The 14255-nt window shown below is 36.3% G+C and overlaps 1 pseudogene; it reads right to left on the bottom strand.

The window, feature by feature from the left end:
* Positions 1 to 356: 356 nt before the first annotated feature.
* The window catches only part of LOC113039448 (protein NLRC5-like), a 32177-nt pseudogene continuing 18278 nt past the window's right edge, over positions 357 to 14255 (bottom strand).

The raw sequence follows: 14255 nt of genomic DNA, 5'->3' as shown, positions 1-14255 counted from the left end.
GGACCAGTTGAACCAGTTAACCATCCAGTAATACTACTAATGATATTTACACGAGCGCTCCCGCTGAGCCAATGTTTTTTCTCCAGGCTGTAAAGAGGAACCAGAAGAGAACAACAGTGGTCATTGGAACAAGTTACACATTTTCTGTGGCTATTATATTTAAACTAATTTGAGTACAGAGTTTAATAGACTATAGCAAACATTGCATTTTCTGTTATCAAATTAGTTACTGATTTTACATTGTTTGGCATATACATACAAAAAAAAATGTGTTTACAATATGAAACATTTAAAATAAATTACATTTCCATGTATGTCTGTTTATTATTGTTTGACTGCAACATAAGGATTTTTACTTACCTCAGATTACAGTTTGAGTCTTGTAGCACATCAATGAGCTGATTTTTCGAGGATCCTATATTATTGTTACTCAAATCAAGTTCTTTTAAAGATGTCAACGCTTTAATCTTGTCCAAAGAATCAGTTAAATGTGCAACATCTGTAATTCCACAGTCATTTAGACTAGAAAGAGAGGAAGAAATATAATTGTTATAATGTTTGCTACATTTGGAGGGGGAAAAATCACAGTCATCTCAACGGGGATGCATTCTGATTAGGAATTTGACCTGATGGTTTTCTAGTGGCATCGAGTTTAGATTTGACTGAAAAATTAACAGAATAGACCAACAGAAGGTGCTTTAGTGAACTCTGAACAGGCTGGAGCTTTGTTCCACCAATTCAGTGGTTATCCATCAGGTGAAACTGCACAAAATATTTATAACCAACAATGCTATAATTCAAGCAGTGTATTATCTCCCACTTCATAAAAGTATTGTTCTAGAATATGAAGTGCCTCTTGGAAAATGTTTCTCGAACACACACCTCACGTGTTGTTGTTTTTTTTCTTTTTTTCTTTTTTTATATCTGCAGAATTTTTCCATGCAAAAGTACACTATGTGACTGCACCTTATTACACAAAACATTATATAGAATTCAGCCAATTCATAAAAAGTCCCAAATATTTTAAATGTGTAAAGCTATGCTCTACATTACAAAATAGTTTAAAATATAAAGATGAAAGGGCAGTTAAAAATAATTAAATTATACATAAAGAGAAAAATAAAAGGCACAATCGAAGTGTCTGCAGGAACACACATTAATTCTTCTTCAACTTAATATATATTCCTCGACTGGGAGGAATTATTTTCCACAAATATGGGAGATATTGGGTAAAAGTGTTTGCTAAAATTACAGTGTTAAAGTGATTTTAAGCATTGGGATTCTTGTATAGGAATATTCCTCACCTCAATTTCTTCAGCTGACACCGTGAATTATCCAGTATTTTACACAAGATCTCCACTCCTTTGTTCTCGATTTTATTCTGACTGAGGTCCAGCTCTCTCAGGTGTGAAAGGTTTAAACACAGGGATGGAGTCAGGATGATGCAGTGTTTCTTTGTAATTTTGCATCCGCACAGACTGAAGACAGAGAGAGAAATAACAATGATCCATGTTCAGTTCATGTGTGAGTTAAATTCATCCTGACTAAACACAATAAAGTCACTAATATATGAACATGAAACCTTAATTATAGCAACATAAACCAATTTATAACTGGGATTTGAGGATACTAGTCACAATCCAAGTCTGGAGCAATTTTATTTGGACAAAAAAAATGCTTGTGAATTGCAACTGAATTTCAGAGCTGCCTAACTTTTTCCAATGTTTTTTTGGAAAATTCCATGGGAACACCATCAGCGAATCCATGCTCTGAATAACATTTGCAATCAGTCTGATGGAAGGGTGTGACATCATATGCAGGTGATATAGCGACCAGGAAGCTATAAAAGCATGTGACGTGGAACCAGCATCATCTATCTGTCATTCTGCAAGCACTCTGTGTCGTATCAGTCATATTTTTCATTCTGTGAAAGCGGACAGCTTTTCGCTACATTAAGAGAGGGAATACACACTGTCTGTGTGTTGTCTGCTTGATGGCAAAGCATACGGAGTGGGCTCTCGAGGGGGAGACCATTGAGTCCCTATCTCTTTCCTCACACACCAGATCTGGTGCCTGCTTTCTGGGATCAAAAACCCACTCTGCAGTTTCTTCCTCCCATGCAGGAAACAGTCTCAACATTCTGTTTTCCTCCAAGGAGTTTGATGTGGAGGGTGTCAATGAGGATTCACCTTCTCTCTCAGCCCAGTATGAGGAGTTGTTGGAGGTGGTTACTCATGCAATGGCTAAGTTAAACATGTTTATTTGTCCCCACCTTTTCTCAATATGCAATGTGGTGGGGGTTATAAGGTGATGCCCAGAGTGGAATAGACGCTCGCAAGCTATCTTTCCCCTGGTGCAGTATATCCTTAAAGGCTCTAGTCTTGCCCTCATCTAGCTTGGTGGGCAAGGGGCATACTGCTGCAGGTCAGGCTGGTGTGTATCTGCACACCATGGTGGTGTTACAAGCATACCAAGCTGACCTGCTAGAGGAGTTAGACGAAGGCGAGGAAGCGAAATCGAATGATATCTCTGAATTACACAGAATGGCTAATTTGTATCTCCGTGGCAGCTCTGGCCCTGTCCGACATTAAACAGAAGGACAGGGTCTTCCTCATGGGTGCCCTGCTTGCAGGGGCGTAGCAAGCTTTTCAAAAGTGTGGGGGATGGATGTGGTTTGTTTATAAACAATAAAAATGATGAACACATTGACAGAGGGGTACAAAATGCAGGGCTTAAAGTTCCCTGGCACTGTGCGGGATTTCCGGCTTGCAGCGTTTGGCTGGGAAAAAAATAATCCTATATTAAAAAAAAAAAAAGAAGAAAGAAAAAAAAATCAGAAAAGGAGAGAAAAAAACGCCCACACAAAGCTTTTTCTCTGGTGGTATAAATAATGTAACAATTTACTGTTTTTAAACATTAAAATAATATACACTTTAATTTCATAGTTCTTCAACAGGTATGCAAACAATATCCCAATAATAGCAATTAGCCTAATTAGTCTAAAAAACTAAATATAATACCGAAAACACTCGACATGTCAACAAAACGATTAACAGAACATCTTCCCAAACACATATCAAGCTTATTAAAAACCTCTAAAGCATAAACACTCATTCAAAGTACATGGAAAAGGGAGATGTAAATAACCATAAGTTCCCGCCTCCTCAGCACGAGCTGACCCATAACACCCCAAGAGAGGCGGGACTTAAGGCAGAACAGCCAATCATCAGCCGAGCACACTCAAAGCCGGTGTCAAGTTTGAGAGGGGGGGAGGGGAGGCAGCTGCGGTGAGCGCAGACACAGAGCGGCCAGAGAAACGGAGGAACGACTGTAGTAAGGCGTTTGTGCAAAACTGCGGGAAAACTGCAGAAAATGTGCGGGTGTCGAACCCTCTCACCGGGAAAAGTGTGGGTGTTAAAACCCCCACATCCCCCACGGGTGCGACGCCCCTGCCAGCTTGCACCTTCTGGCCTGTTCGGTGATGCTGTCAACTCTGTCATCGACAGGTACCAGGAGGCTCAGAAATGTAGCAGAGCTAAAGGGCTCGCTAACCCTTCGGGATTTTCTGGAGCAGCTGATTCGGCTGTCTCCTGTGAGTCCTCCACTTCAGGGCACATAATTAGAGAGACTGGTTCCCTTAGTGGAAGCTACTGCCAAATGTGTCTCTCTGGGTCTTGCATACTGTAGAAAAAGGTCAATCACAGTACATGGCAGTTCGGCATTAAGATGTTGTTCTCGCTCACATGAGAGATCTGGTGTTAATAGTAAACACCAAGAAAAGAGTGCTTTCTCCATTACAGAGTACCATTTCTCTGAGCATGGGATGGGATTCGACCACGATGCAGGCACAGCTGTCTCCTGCTCAGATCGAGTCGATCCTCATGTGCCTTGGACATGTAGAGGAAGCCTTGTTTCTTGTCTCAGGACCTGGTGCTAGGGGCTCCTTGTTGCCGCGTTACAAATCTCAACTGGCTGGAGATGCTGGCTGTGTCTTGCGCTTTGAAGCACTTCCTCCAAGACCTAAGAGAATGTCATGTGTTGGTGCACACTGACAACACAGTGGTGGTCTCTTACATCAACCACCAAGGAGGTCTGCGTTCGCGCCCTTTGTACAAGCTGGCACACCAGATTCTTGTGTGGTCCCAGGACAAACTCCTTTCGTTGAGAGCAGTGCATAATCCTGGGCATCTAAATATGGGAGCAGACAGCTTTTCAAGACAAGGGGTTGAGGCCCGGGAATGGAGGCTTCATCCCGAGGTGGTGAAACAGATATATATATATATATATATATATATATTTTTTTTTTTTTTTTTTTTTTTTTTTTTTCAGGCTTAGGTGGACATGTTTGCGACATCACACTGTCAACAGTGGTCAAAAGTGCAGTTTATTCCACTTCCCTTAATTTGCTATTTAAACAATGTGGCACAGGACCTGACAATAACAAGTGCATCTGGACGAAACTAGCAAAAAACACTTGCTTTGCGCTTGGAGCAGCATTGCACTGGGTCTATGATATAGTTCAGTGTGATTAAGTTTATCACAGCAGTAGATGTTTATTTGGCTTTCTGAAAGCAGTCACGTCCCTTGAATTGGAGTGTTTTTGACAGAGAGTGAAAATGAGGATGAAAATTTATCAATATCACATGTATCTGAAGTTGGCCTATGTTGTTAACTTCACTTGTTAACCTCTAGGAACACGCATTTAATGACCCATCTTTGACTAAAAGGACCATCAGTGTTACAGAAACCACATAACTCTTTCAGAAGGATCTATTGTCATTTACATTTTAAGTTTTCATCTGCCTCATTTTGCAGTGGTTTTGTCAGATTTCAGCATACAGAATGAAACTTTCTACTGACAAACATACTGAACCATTAGTCCATTAGCTCATAGTTCTTTTATATTCAGTTGGGGAAATGCTAGATGATAGTGTGGTCCTGTAGTGTTAAAATAAATAACATGAATTTAATTACACAGTAACTGCTGTAAATTGTAATGTTACTAACTATAGTTTTTCCAGCTTGCATTGTGAACATCCTAATAGAATCCCAAGGTTTTCAACCGCAGAGTCTCCTAGTTGATTCCCACTGAGGTTCAGCTTTCTCAGGTGTGATGGGTTTGATTTCAGAGCTGTAGTCAGGATGAGACACAGTTCCTCTGTAATACTGCATTCACACAGACTGAAGACAGAAAGAGAAAGTTAATATATGTGTTAAATTCATCATTAGTAAATGTCATTCAATCACTAATATACCAGAACATGAAAACCTAATTATAGAACCATAAACCTAGACAGGATGTGCTGTAAGTTAACTAGGATTTGAGGATACTAGATACAACAGAAGACTGGAGCATCTTTACTCTTATAAAAAGTAAATGACACAGTCATTGAATTAATTATAACTGTCATTTAAAATATATAATTAATATTGTAGTAAACTGGAATAAAAAGTGACATTTACATGTACTATTTTCATGTAGAATGTAGAAAATATTGTACACAACTCACAATTTAAAGTATTTTTAGAGTGTGGTTTACTGCACAAAATACACATTTTGCTGCAAAGTTTAATTATTTTTCTACTAATACACATTGAATCAGTCCAATAGTTAAAAGCATCACACTGTAATTGATGTACAGCATAATGATACCAACTCTAGTTTCTCCAGCTTGCATTGTGGGTTTGTCAGTACATCACTGAGGGTTGTTACTCCCAATTGTCCTAATACATTCCCACTTAAGTTCAGCTCTCTAATGTGCGATGGGTTTGATTTCAGAGCTGACGTCAGAACAGAACAATCTTCATCTTTCATGTCACATCTTGTGAACCTATATTCAGAGAAATGAGACAAACTATTATGTTTCATTCAAATACCAAAACACTATTTTGTTCATTTTTATGATTGCTACTGACCTCATTTTTTTCATTTTACAGTGTGAATCCTTCAGTACATCATATAAATGTGTTTTTTTGCCTTGAGCTTTTTAGGTTGTTGCCACTTAGGTCCAGCTCCCTCAGGTGTGATGGGTTTGATTTCAGAGCTGAAGTCACAGCAGAACAACCTTCAACTGTCATATTGCAGTATCTTAACCTAACATTGGGAAAGATCAAGAGATGGAGAGTATAAAATAAGATTTGAGAAGCTAACTTTATTACATCAACAAAACAAGGAAGAGAGATCTTTCAAATCATCATCAAATAAATAAATAAATAAAAATACAAGTGTAGGTAATCAATATTTTTGGTGACCAAAAATGAAAGCATTAGTCTCGTTCTGGAAAAAGTGGTATCAGTGCATCCATAATCCTTCACCAGATCGCAAAATACTTATGCTCATCATGAGATACTGAGTATAAAATGTTCCTCACCTCAATCTCTCCAGTTTACAGTGGAAATCATTCAGGAGATCACATATGTGCATCACTCCTGTGTTCTTTATTTTATTCCCACTGAGGTTCAGTTGTCTCAGGTGTGATGGGTTTGATTTCAGAGCTGATGTCAGGATGAGGCATTGCTTCTCTGTAATACTGCATCCACACAGCCTGAAGACAGAAAGAGAAAAGACAATGTTGGCCCACTATATACATGGCAAGAGTGTTTTTTCCCTCAAATATCCGCAAAACTGATTTAATACAACGGTTTAATAAACAGGTTACATTTTACACAAAATATCGCCAGTGTTGTTCCAACCAAAGCCACAGCAGAACTGTTGTGCCTTTCTGAAAACCACACAACAATGCTTTGTTATTCAATGAATCCACATTTTTTAATGAATCGAGTAAGCCAATTGTACAGTGACCCATTCATCATTCAAGATCGATTTTTAATGTCCTACACATAATATTTATATTTTAAAACAATCTGGCATAATTATCTGAATTGCTGTAAGTCTCATCTACATTGAGGATGCACAATTTCCAAAATTTCATTAGGAAAAAACATTTTTTTCTCTTTACAATAACTTTAATTTTAATACTTCACATTATTTTGACTGTAATAAAATTCCAGAAGAAAAAAATGCCACTGGCTCAGACAAATTAGAAAATGTTTTCAAGTACAGTAACATTGCTATTAAAAGTAATACAACATTTTAAAATGATGTGAAATACTCACGTCAGTGTGTTGAGTGTACAGTGTTTGTCCTGTAGTAGAGCAGCAATCTGATTTACTCGTGTATCTCCTAGTTCACATTCACTCAGATTCAGTTCTCTGAGGAGTAGAGGGTTTTTACCCACAATTCCTGTCACATACTGACAGGCTTCATCTGCAGCAAAACTTCTCAAAAACCTGCAAAAGTTGATGAACGATTCAATTTAATTCTGAACTAAATGCCCATTGCCTTTTAAAATATGTTAAGACAAAATTCATTGTCATTGTTTTTAATGACAAGCTCTACTTAATTTCAGCACTTATATATGTATTTGAAAGAAACAGTGAGAAAGTGTAAATGTCAAGAGGAGCAGCAGGGCATGGGATAATATATAATATTTAAAATAATTTATTAATATTTATTTAATTATTGACCTGCATATAACTTATTTTGTATTATTTCATCATGTCTCACCTCAGTGTCTTCAGTTGACAGTTTGGATCCTGTAGTAAATCAGTGAGCTCCTTCACTCCTGATTCTCCAGGATCATTTCCTGTGAGATCCAGCTCTATCAGGTGTGAAGGGTTTGATCTCAGAGCTGAAGCCAGAGCTTTATAACCTTCTTCAGTGATACAGCAGTCTGAAAGTCTACAGAAAATAAATTAATGAATTGCAATTAACATTTACAGTAAACAATTCACATTACAATGAATAATGCAGCTCAAAGTTTGCACACATGTATTTACACTGCACAATTTACAATTCAGCATAAAGTATATAATTAAAATACATGAACTCAAATGGGTAGAGCTGCAATATTATGATGACGTAAATGTATTTAAATGATTATGATTATTGTTTAATATAGCTCTTGGTATTAAAAATTATGATAATGAAGTGTTTAGAGAAAGAGCACATTATATTCTGGCTAAGAATAGTTTATTTATTAGTCTATAATAATTGTTTTTATTTATATATAAAAACGGCTCATTGATTGTTTTAGTAGTATGAAAAGTAAAATGATTATACAAACTGGGAATACATGTTATACAGAAATTGAGCAAAGAACATTCCACCACTGAAGCTATCAGTGACTAGCTTGAGGTATACTCTCTCACAGAAACTCCTTTTATAATTAGAGGTGTATGTAGCAAACTGCATTCACTCCACTCTATTACATTTACTTCAGTAACCTTTTGGAAAATATGTAGATTTTATGGTGGGTCCTTAAAAAATATTATTGAAATCGGTAAGTCGATTGGGGCTACCAACTGTTTGGTTACATTAATTCTTTAAAATATATTTTAATATAGCAAGGCTAATTCTCTAATCTGAACTTCACCTTTCACTATAACGGAGACAACTGTGATTTATTTACTTAAAAATAATAAAAAATATATATTTTAGACAATAAAGGAGTTTTATTTTGTGCATATAGCTTTTTAGTTATGTGTATAGCTTATAGTTTAAGTCTGTTTTTAAATTATATCCTTAAACTTTTCAGTGGTGAGTTTAAAATTTTCTAGTGGTCCCCCCAGAGTGAGCTTCTTTTTAGGTGACCATTATTTTTGAACATTTTCCCCTTATTGTTTACATGGTGACAAGTCATGTTTGTCGTGACACACCTCGGTCACAATAACACTGTATGACAGATGGATTGCTTTTATTTCGTTTTTTCCTTTTATATTCAAAATATTCATAAACTTACACACCATGTAATGTAAACATTACATTATTCATTTAGCTAACACTTATCCAAAGCGACTTACAATTGCTATATATGTCCAGGGTAACATGCCTCTGGAGCAACTGTAATGTGAGACGGGCACTGCCATGTTTGTTTGTGCTTCAGTTCAGAGAGACTTGTCATTCGAATTTACAGCAAGTGAATTCATCCATTTCTCCCAAAATACTACTTTATTTAGTTTTATATTTTATTCATTTATTCATTAAATTCTGTATTTAGAGACAACACTGTTGTGAGGTTAATTATATGAAAACCACTACAACACACACACAGCAACAAAAACATATTCTTAAAATTTCCCCACTGCTGGAGGTAAGCAGAATCTATAAATATATAGTATTCCATTGATTGCTGTGGTGCTGAGTATAGCTGATGGTGGAATATACTCACTTGAGTATCTTCAGCTCACAATCAGGATTCTTCAGTCCCTTGCAGATCTCTTTGACTCCTGAGTCCGGCAGATGGCTGTGGTTCAGGTTCACCTCTTTCAGGATGGTTTTGGAGGAGAGAACAGTAGCTAGAACTGAACAACTTTTCTCTGTCAGCTTGCAATTATTCAGCCTAAGCATAAAAACAGCATTATTTATTATTCAGCGCATATTCAACACACATCAAATAATCTATTATAATGATAAACAGATAAGTTATTCTTACATAATTTTCTCCACTTTGCTATGAGAGTCCATTAAAAGAGCAGAGAACTTCTCCCAATCCAGATCATCTAATTTATCTTCACTCAGATCCAGTTCTTTCAGTAATAATGGACTTTTACCCAGAATTTCAGTAATATACTGGCACACATCCTCTGCAGCAGGACTTTTGAAATACCTACAGAAAGAAGATAAGAATTTTAGATTAGATAATTATATTACAACTCATGAAGTTCCCATCTTGCTAATGGGTCCAGTCTAAGGGTACACCAATATAAAATATTGCACTGACACTCTGGAGCAGTTTAGCAATCCGGGGGTCTCTCAGTGCTTCTACCAATTTAAGGTGAGAACACAGGAAGATACTGGCTCAACATAAAGGCTATATAAACTATCAAATGTGATTGGGGGGGTCACACAGCCCGCAGCTCTACAAATATGATGAGTGGGCGGCTGAGGTGATGAAAGGGAAGAAACTGAAATTAGCTAAACCTATTTTAAGGATTGTTAAAAAATGGACTAATGAAGCAGAGTCTGATTTACAAGCCTGATGCCACTGATCTGGACGAGCTCACAGAGACTGTGACTTCATACATCAATTTCTGTGAGGATATGTGCATCCCCACCAGGACATTCTTATCATTTAATAATGATAAACCATGGTTTACTGGGAAACGCAAACAGCTTCGTCATGCAAAAGAGGATGCTTACAAAAGTGGGGATAAAATCTTTTAAAAACCAGGCCAGGAACACACTAACAAAGGCTAAAAAAACTACTCAGAAAAGCTGAGAAAACTATTTTCAGCCAACGATCCGGCATTAGTATGGACCGGTCTCAAGAACATCACCTGGTACAAGACCCCACCCCCACAGTCTGTGGAGAATCAACAATTGGCTGACAATCTGAATGTGTTTTACTGTTGATTTGAAAAGGACAGTCAACACTCGACCTGCACTTAATGTCTATGTAAAGGATGTGAATTGGGTCTTCAGCAAGCAGAAATCTAAGAACGCTTCAGGCCCAGATGGTTTTCACCTATCTGTTTAAACGTCTGCACTGACCAACTGGCCCCCATTTTTACACATATCTTCAACAGATCACTGGAGCTGTGTGAAGTTTCCTGATGCTTCAAAATCTCCACCACCATTTTCAGTTCCCAAAAATGATTTAGAACTATATATATATATATATATATATATATATATATATATATATATATATATATATATATATATATATATATATATATATATTTTTTTTTTTTTTTTTTTATTATTTTTATTTTTTTATTTTTATTAGCCTACAAAAATTATTATGCATTGCAATCCTTACATTTTTTATATTTGGCATGTTTGTGTGCTGCTGTGCATCCCTGTGTTTAATAAGCAGCATGTATGCTCGTTGCAGACCCGCCTAATAACACGCACTTTAAATAACAAAGAAAAACATTTTGGCAGACTTTAGACCAGGTTAGAGCTGGGCTATAGTGCAGTCTATTTTCAGCTTCTTAAAATAGCATTGCGCCAGCAATGCGCCTGAACACACCTCGTTTTTAGACCAGCACGCCCATGGGCGCGAAAATAAGCGCACATGCATTTGCTAATTAAACAACGTAACGCTGGACTGAAACACCTAGCATAAACCCTCCCCACACTCACCATCATGCACAGCAATGTGAATGCAGTACAGTCATAAAGATCCCTGGGCACCACTGTCTCTCAGGACAAGAAGTGGGACACTCACATAGACTCCATTTCTAAAAAGGCCCAGCAGAGAATCTACTTCCTTCATCAGCTGAGGAAATTCAGCCTGCCACAGGAGATGGTGAAACAGTTCTACTCAGCTATTATTGAGTCTATCCTGTGTTCATTCATAACTGTCTGGTTTGATTCAGCTACCAAATCAGATATCAAGAGACTAGAACAGAAAGTCAGAACCATTGAAAGGATTACTGGTGGCCCTCTATCCAGTCTCCAATATCTTTACACCTCCAGAGTGAGGAAAAGGGCCGTATATCCGAAACCATAGCTAACTGCGAGCGAGGGTCGAGCTAGTTAGTATGGTGTGTTCCACTCTTTGGCTGTCATTGGACTCACATTGGCATGCAGGATGTCAAGAGAGTGAGAGCTCTGATAGGATGTTCAGGTTAGCGAATTAGTCAGTGCCAAAGAATTAAAGCGAAAGTGATGAAAACAAGCATGTGAATGAAGACAGTAAAGACAGAAGGCTGTTTAAACATTATGTGATCTTTCCCAACCATATATACTATTAATTGCTGCTGATATGAACAGCTCGTTCCTCTCACGCATGCACAGAATGCATGTGTTAGTTTGCATTTTCACTTAAAACTAATTAGAGGTGAATTATTAGCCTAGTGAAAAAAATATTTTCTGTTACACAAAACTCACGACCCATGTCAGACCCATGAAATATACTTGATATACAATTCAGTAAATTCCTTTTTCCATTCAGTTTCATACTGACACATTTTAACCTTTTACCTAGTTCCACACAGTACACATTATTTGCTTATTTGTAAATATTTCAAAGTAATTATCACCTGATGTTCTTCAATTTACAGCAACCTTCCTGTAGTAAATCAGTGAGCTCCTTCACTCCTGAGTGTCCAGGATCATTTCCTGTGAGATCCAGCTCTATCAGGTGTGAAGGGTTTGATCTCAGAGCTAAAGCCAGTGCTTTATATCCTTCTTCTGTGATACTGCAGCTTGAAAGTCTGTATGTATATATATATATAAAAGTGTTAAGTATTGAATGTTCTATGGTAAATAAACATACGGTAACTGATATGAATAAAGTGATGTCTTTTTTTAAATTGAAAGAAAAATTAAAACATAATCATACAAAATACTGTGAAAACAAAAAATGTCCTACAAATTTCAACATTGACAGAATTCTCACCCCATAGATAAGCAACACATTCCTTAATGATATAATCTGCTTAATTACAATTTTTATATTTCATACAATATTTAAATATAATAATGTGAGTTGTAAAAAAAAGTCTGTCTTGACAGTAAATCTAATCAAAATGACATTTACAAATGTATATTATGTAGAAAAATTTAAATGCATAAAAAATAAATAAAATAAAAACACACTTCAGTGTCTTCAATCTGCACTGAGGATTATTCAACAGAGGACAGATCTTCTGAATTCCAGAGTTTCCTATTTTATTCCCACTCAGATCCAGCTCTGTCAGGTTTGAAGGATTTGAATTCAATGCTGAAGTCAGAGTAGCAACACCTTCTACTGAGATCCTGTTATTATTTAGCCTGTAGAGAAAGAAAACTTTGTAACTTTGTTTGTATGAATCTGAAAGCCTATTTAATGATCAGCAACAGCCTTAGTTGCTTCTGCTTGTATTATTGTTATTTGTACATTGCACTGGATAAAAGTGTCCACTAAATTAATACAGGTAACCTGTTAATTTAACCACTTATTTAATGTACAGTATCTAATAAATTATATATTTTACAAATACTTCAAGGCAAATAATAATTATGAACATTTTGTGAAACACTCACATTATCTTCTTGAGTTTACAGTGTTTATCCTGCAGTAGAGCAGCGATCTGATTCACTTGTGTGTCTTCTAGTTCACATTCACTCAGATGCAGCTTGCTCAGGAGTAATGGGCTTTTACCCATAATTCTTGTCACATACTGACAGGCTTCATCTGCACCAGGACCCAAAAACCTGCAGAAGAGAAGATGATGCAGGATTCAACTCAGTCCTTTTGTTAAGAAATCACTTTGTCAGATGTGATACTACAACACATTGTGCAGTTTGTTGTTTTACTGAAATAATATTAAAAATAATTTAATAATATTTAATTAATTATTCACCTGCATATAACCTATTTTATATATTGTTTAATCATCTCTCACCTTAGTGTCTTCAGTTGACAGTTTTGATCCTGTAGTAAATCAGTGAGCTCCTTCACTCCTGATTGTCCAGGATCATTTCCTGTGAGGTCCAGCTCTATCAGGTGTGAAGGGTTTGATTTCAGAGCTGAAGCCAGAGCTTTATAACCTTCTTCAGTGATACAGCAGTCTGAAAGCCTACAGAAAATGTGTATAATAATTAAAATGTATGTTTAATTTTATATATAATTAATATTAAACATACATTTATATAGAAATATAATAAGTTTGATTATATATAATTTGTATTATAAAAAAAATGAAAATTACAATAAATAACACAAATTTAAAAGTTAACTGCAATTAACACTAGAACTACCAGAACTCTATAACTACTAGAATGACCATAGCGGCCATTCTTACCATTCATACTAGATCGAACTGAATGCCATTTTTGTCATATCATATTTTCATTCGAATCTTCTTTTGAGGCTTGAAAATGAAGCTTTCAATGTCTGTTGTCACTTTTTATGATGTCATCATCCTAAAAAATTTAATATATATTTTTTTTTATTTAATTGTGTAATTCGTAGACCACTCCCAAATGTGTGTGCCTCGCTTTGTGTCCAGCAAGAAGGAGAAGAAAAGTTTTTCACCGCAGTGAAAATATTGTTGCCTATTTGACAGTCTAAATGCCAACAAATATGAACCAAAGCAGAATAATCCATAGATAAAACATTTAGTAAATTAGTACATGCATCTTGTTTCAATTAATTTTTACTTTTGTACTTTACAGTAATCTGGAGTTATTGGAAATGTTTGGATTGCATGAATTGGAAAAATATTTTATGCAGCAACCACTGGAATTGTGATTCATGAAT

Source organism: Carassius auratus, chromosome 22, assembly GCF_003368295.1.
Source record: "Carassius auratus strain Wakin chromosome 22, ASM336829v1, whole genome shotgun sequence".
NCBI classification, from domain to species: Eukaryota; Metazoa; Chordata; class Actinopteri; order Cypriniformes; family Cyprinidae; genus Carassius; species Carassius auratus.
This window is presented reverse-complemented; position numbering and strand designations above follow the sequence as displayed.